The following is a 6,082-nucleotide window of genomic DNA, read 5'->3' as shown; positions in this document are numbered from 1 at the left end:
CTGTCCAGAGCAGACAGTAGAGCTTCAAAGCAAGGGAAAAGACAAATACTGTGCTATTGAAGGCTGTAACCTTCTACCTTTTAAAAAAGGGTCTCATCTTAAAAAATAACAGGGTAAAAGGCAACTAAATGAGGGTGTTAAAGCTGAAAACAAGGTGTTCTTTATTTAACTGTTGGAGTGCTGGTCTTTCCCAACACATCCAACTAAATGAACGTTACTGCAAGGTATGAGTATCCATTATATCCAGGGGGTTAAAGAGGCAGAACTAATGAAGAGAAGACTGAAGGATAATTCAGTTCCAAAGCTGAGGTGTCAGCTGCTGTGTTCTATGTAAAGATAAATTAGGAGAGCACGACAACTTGAAGTTTCTTTCTTGGCAGGGGCATTCATGAGACTCCCTATTTTATGTTTTGATTAACATGAATAACCAGACACAAAGGTTTTTGTATTAAAATTCCTGGGAGAGTGAATCTTTGGAGTGATGAGTCGCTCTGCTGTATGTGTAATAATAAGGGTTTTGGGGGGTTCTCTACCCGGCATGGTTGTGGGGACCTAGCACAATTACGGAAATTGATTCAGAAGCCAGTATGGAGTATGATATTCAGTATCTTAAAGGACTGGGCTCCTCATTTGCCTAGGACATGCATTTTGGATAATAAGTGTTGATTTGAGTATCCAATATGAAACATTTTAAGGGCTAGGGAACCAAGATAAAACTGAAAATTTACCCTGTGACTGTCAGCAGTCACATCTTTATATCCGTCACTGTCTGTATCTACTACTACATTTATATTTTATATATGTATATGGTGGAAATAGATATAAAAACATATTTCTGATGGGGTCTGTATTTCTGTTGCTGGAGAAGATACACTATAAAAACTGGTCTTCAAATGCAGATGTGTCTGAACATGTTTGTCCCATTTATCCTCCAAGAATTAGCATTTGAGCGTATCAATACCCATGCTTAAACATTAGACTCTCTTTTCTTTGTCTGTTATAAAAGCAGAGAGAACTTGGTGTTGCCTGGGGCAAATTTCTTATTATTAAAATCTAAAATAGTGTTTCAGAGTTGGAATCCCGGGCTGGACCTATGGTGTCTCCTGCCTGAGACATGAAACAAGATGGTCTAAATTCCTTTCCACTCCAGGTGGAGCAATGTCATACAGGGAAAGGATAGCAATTGCGAACAATGCACAAGTGGGAAGAGAAATGGCATTCTTGGGGATCTGCAGCTGCTCTTACGGGTAGTGGAATTTGTATGTTAAAGTCAAATCTACCAGGGAATGTCTCGGACTTTTTTTTTTTAATTGTATGCTTTTTAGTGTCAGCAGATGCACTTTGCTTTCTGAGTAAGTAGATGACCTTTACCTCTGAACCCTGTGATATGTACTTCATAATAACTGGTTGGACTACTTTGACAAATTATTAAATTGTCAGGATGCTGTTTGCAGCACAGTCCATTTTTAGAAAGCAGATAGTCAGCTGTTTGGCATTATGTTGGGAAGAAGAGCCCCAGACAAGAAAGGCAGATTGCTTTGTAAGCTATAAAATGTCAGTCAGTAAATACTCAAAGGTCTGGTTTAAGTGAAGAAAGAGTAAATACTATGGCAATTTCTGTCTATGCGTTGGATAATTTACCATAAGTAGGAAACAAACTGTAGGAGCAAGCAAGCCACAATAATACACGTCTGCACTTTGTTTGCCGTGATGTTTAATGCCCAGATCTATCCCACATTATGGAGCAGATGATTGATATGTAGTGATGTGCTGTTTGCTTAATAAGCAGATTATTTGGTTTACATTTCTTCTTTATTATTATTTGGATGCACATTTCATCTTTATTGCAAAAACCTAAACATTCTCCTTGTGCTGCACCAAACAAATTCCGTTTGTTTAAAGAGAGAATGGATTGTAGTCCTGTGTGCGTGTAATCTGTAGCTGGGTGTTGTGCAAATGTCTGTGTAGAAAACTTCTTTCATTGCCCGAGGTGGCAAGCAAAGAGGATCTAAATATATGAAATGTGTGAGGGCTTGTGTCTCTGTCTGCAAGGCTGCTGGACTTGCTTTCCAACGTGTTAATTCTGTAGCTCTTTGTGAATAGGCAACAGCTGGAATCTACCAGGTGAGTTATTAAAAGTACAGCCGAATAAAAGTCTGATGGCATTTGTTTGTATTAAACATCTTGAAATTTCTAGCTTCTCTGTCTGTGAACTACAGCAGCAGCTACTGTTTCATCTCTCACTGTTGCCATCACTTATCTGCCAATGCTGCTGTTGGCTGCCACTGCCTCCTTGCCTGATTTCCCTCGACTGCACCTCCTGCCCTCCCTTCCGTCTGCACCCCAGCTCCTCAGACAACAGTGTTTTGTGACAATGTTTTGAAAACTCATCTTCGTTGAAAACTTGAGGCTGACATTATTCTCTGCCTCGTTTGAGCTCATCCAGTCCATCTCTGTTCCAAACAGAAGTGATAATTTTTTTATTGTTGCTATATATTTTCCTAGAGATGCACGATTAAACAGTAAGTCTTCATGTAGCATGCTGTTCTGTGTTACTCTCAGATATCTGTTAATCTTGGCTGTGCCTGTAAATGTTGTTTTTAATGCTGAAAACAATAAATATCTATAGTGATCGCTCGTAGCCATGGCAGTAGCACATTAGGTTTTTGTGATCTTGCCTGGCTGAGTACAGAGTTAGTGACACAGGTGCCAGAAGCCAGAACAAATGTCCCACAGGTAGGCTCATCTTCACAATCGGGCAAATAAAGAACCGGGTAAGATAAATATGGGGATAAGTAATTTTTGTTTTGTGAAGTAAAAACTAATCCAACAGTGTTGCAGTGGGGAAGGGAAAGGTGCCTCTTCAGTTACAAATTGAAGTCTCAGCCTTTTTCTTCTGTACAGCTCCTCCAGTCTTTACAGAGGAGGCACGATGTTGAAGCAAAGCAGTGACGCTGTGCATAGGGCATCAGGAAAAGCATGTTCCTTGGAAACTTCTCACTCTGGGAATAGACAGCTTTTATTTTGGTGTTTAAAGGTGGTCTTTGGTAGTGGGATGAAATTGAATGGAATTACTTCACTGTGTTGATAGTACCAAAACTGCAATTATTGGTCTCTTTGTTCAGGGGATTGAGAATTCCTGTACATAGTTTAAAGACTGGGATTACATGTAATTAGTGTTAATGCTAATTGCATGATAGGCTCCATTAAATCGGAGCACTAGTCTATTCTCTTTAGCGGATGCACTCTAAAATAGAGTTTTGAGCTCTTTTTGGAGGAGGTTAATCTCCTGGTAGGGAAGCATACAGAGAGATGTGTTCACTAATCCAAGATAATTATATCAACTTGTTTTTAAAACCAAAAAGTGTCCTGCACCATCCTCTTGTCTCATGCGTTTCAATGTCTCTGTTTTTCTTAATGATCCAGTGGACAAGCAGCAGCAGTTAAGACTCACAAAAGAATAAGTAGTGAACTATCAGAAGATTGCAGTGTCTGTGAAGGAGTGTGGGTGGGGACCCTTGAAGTCAAAGTTGGTTTTATTTTATTTTACCTATATTGTTATGTCACTGTACAGGTGAGAGATGCTGGATGTGCGTCCTAAACACAACCGTATTGTAACAAAGGACTAGAAAGATTTACCAGAGCAAATCAAAAAGGGGAAAATATAAACTGTATTGCAGAGAATGCAAAAAAGTTATTTTTGTGGCTGCTGTTCAAATATAAGTACGGTGAATGCTGACTGCCAAAATATGGGATTTATGGGAAATAAAGCCCTAAAATATTTTTCCCCTACCAAAAGAGAGAGGGAGTTGGTAGGAGCAACCCCTCCAGAAATGGTAGATTTTTGTTATGTGTCTAGTTTCTCTTGAAGTTTTAAATGGCTTTCTGGTACAATAAACATTTCAATACAAAGACAGAAATGAAGACTAAGAAATAAATTAGGCTGCTTATTTTGAGAAGGATGCATTCAATAGATAACAGTTCCAAAGCGCTTAACGAAGTTCTGGGTTCAGTAACTCAGTTTCCAGGTGTCGTTGCTGTAAGAAACAATCATATCATGCATCTATAAAATGCAGATAATTCCATTGCAGTTAAGTGAGTAAAGCATGTTTTGAGATGATTATTTTTTTTAAAATCCACGATGTTATGTGTCCTTTGGCTTCAGTGTTGGACCTATTGCACTTGCTGATATGAAACAGGGAATTCTGGGTGCTGCAGTGATTCAGATTCACTTCCCATCTTTATTACAGGCAATATCAGACTGTTGTCTTCTGCTGCCTTGGTCTGAGATTTTGATTAAGCATGTGCTTAGAGTTGAGCATAGACCGAAGCACGATTTTTTTATTTTTTTTTTTTTTTCTCCAGCTCTTCTCAAGTCATTTTCCTTGCAGCATCTTACTCAGGTAGAGAGTCATGAAAGAGCATGATGTTCACGAACCATGAACAGTAACAAAATAGCTGCAAAGTGTCATTCCAGGCTTACTCTGGATCTTGTGTCTAATAATAAACTTCAATCACAATTCAGTCACAAGCAGAAAAAGATTCAAAGTTCAGTTGACATCAGCAAGTTTTAACCTTTCACATCATCCACATCAGTTTTCACAGCCTTGTCCAGTAAGTTCAGATGAAAATACTATGTATTTGCTGCTGTCTTTATTGGACTGTATTGAAAAAAACAGGTTTTTTAAGGAAAAAAGTAATTTTCAAGTCTGGATCAGCACAGCGCTTAGTTTTTAATGACATCCTTAGCTTCTGAGAGGAGCTAATGAGTTTGGGCTGAGGGCTGCTCCTGTGTTTCCCATCCACCGCCCAGCCTGCTGAGGCACATTCCTCTGCATGGCACTGCCTTGTTGAGCGTAGATGTGACCCTTGCTTTCCGTGTCATGCCCTGGTTGCTGTAAAATAGCATATTCCGTAAGAGTTTTATTAAGTAGGATTTTTGTAGGTGGAGGAAAAAACCCCTAGACTGTCTAAAAGGTGTGTCTTTTTGGGAGCTATGTGAAGGGGACACAGAGTCATTTTGGCTGGGGTTCAAGTGGCAAGAAATGCTTGAGTGAGAAGTTGGATGTCTGTAGCGAGCTTCACGCAGAAGCTTCTGATAGACTGTCCTTGATAGTGACTGCTTGCAACTTTTGGAGAAAATTCTTGTCTTTTGGTGCCATCTTGTGGCTTTAGGGAGAGAGGCAGTCTGTGTCACAGCCATTAAAAACCCTTATTTTGTTAAAAGATGTTACTTTAAACAACTAGAGTCTTATCATTTGATGTATTTATGCAAATATGGGCTGGGGGAAACCATGTATAAAAATGCATGTACAGCTGGATCTTAGGAAATGTTAGCAACATAGGTACTCAATTTAGGTTTTAGTATGCTAAAAGTCCTTGCAGGTAGCAATTTTACACCTCCTAATGGTCATTGGGCACTGGTGAGCTTGGGTCCAGGTTGTGTGTGTGTCTGTATGTGGGTGTACTCATGCAAAAGTTGTCAGGACTGGGAGCTCAGAGCATGATCTTCGTAGATGCTTCAGCTTCTTACTTAGGTATCCTCCAAGTGCTGCACTTTGCATTACTCAAAGTGATTCCATGTTATAATCTTATTAAATAACTTCCTAAAACCACACAGGAACTGGTGAAAGAGCTGGGATATCATACACAGTGTCTGCAGGTAGCTGGTTTTTTGGGGGGGTTTTTTGTTTTGTTTTGGTTTGGTTTTTTTGCTGCTACAAAGCATTTCATAACATCTCCTATACACTTAGATATTCTAAAATAACTTCCCTATTTGCAGAAGCCAGGATTCCCGATCGCACAAGTTTTACAAGCAGCAGCACTTGACAGTGCGGTTTGCACCTGTGGGACTAACACGCAGCATCTCTAGGGCCCTGTGGAAGGCCATGTAGTTCCACACGGGACCAAGCAAAAGGCCAGAGACTTGGGGGTCTTCAATAATTTTCTTTGACTACACCAGGCTGTATTGGGTTTCTATCCCCCCAGCATCCTCCCAGTGCTGAGTGTCCCCCTGGCAGCCAGCAGGGGGTGTGTCACACAGCTTGGGAGGGGCGGAGCCGGGACGGATGACCCGGCTGGG

General features: G+C 40.3%; 1 protein-coding gene across 2 annotated transcripts in view; it reads left to right on the top strand.

Annotated features, from left to right (window-relative positions):
- The window catches only part of VPS41 (vacuolar protein sorting 41 homolog (S. cerevisiae)), a 97,166-nt gene that overhangs the window by 44,708 nt on the left and 46,376 nt on the right, over positions 1-6,082 (top strand). The window lies entirely within an intron of this gene.

This window comes from Pterocles gutturalis, unplaced genomic scaffold (genome assembly GCF_000699245.1).
Source record: "Pterocles gutturalis isolate BGI_N339 unplaced genomic scaffold, ASM69924v1 scaffold21347, whole genome shotgun sequence".
Classification (NCBI taxonomy): Eukaryota; Metazoa; Chordata; class Aves; order Pterocliformes; family Pteroclidae; genus Pterocles; species Pterocles gutturalis.
The sequence above is the reverse complement of the archived record's forward strand: the minus strand, read 5'-3'. Positions and strand labels throughout refer to the sequence as shown.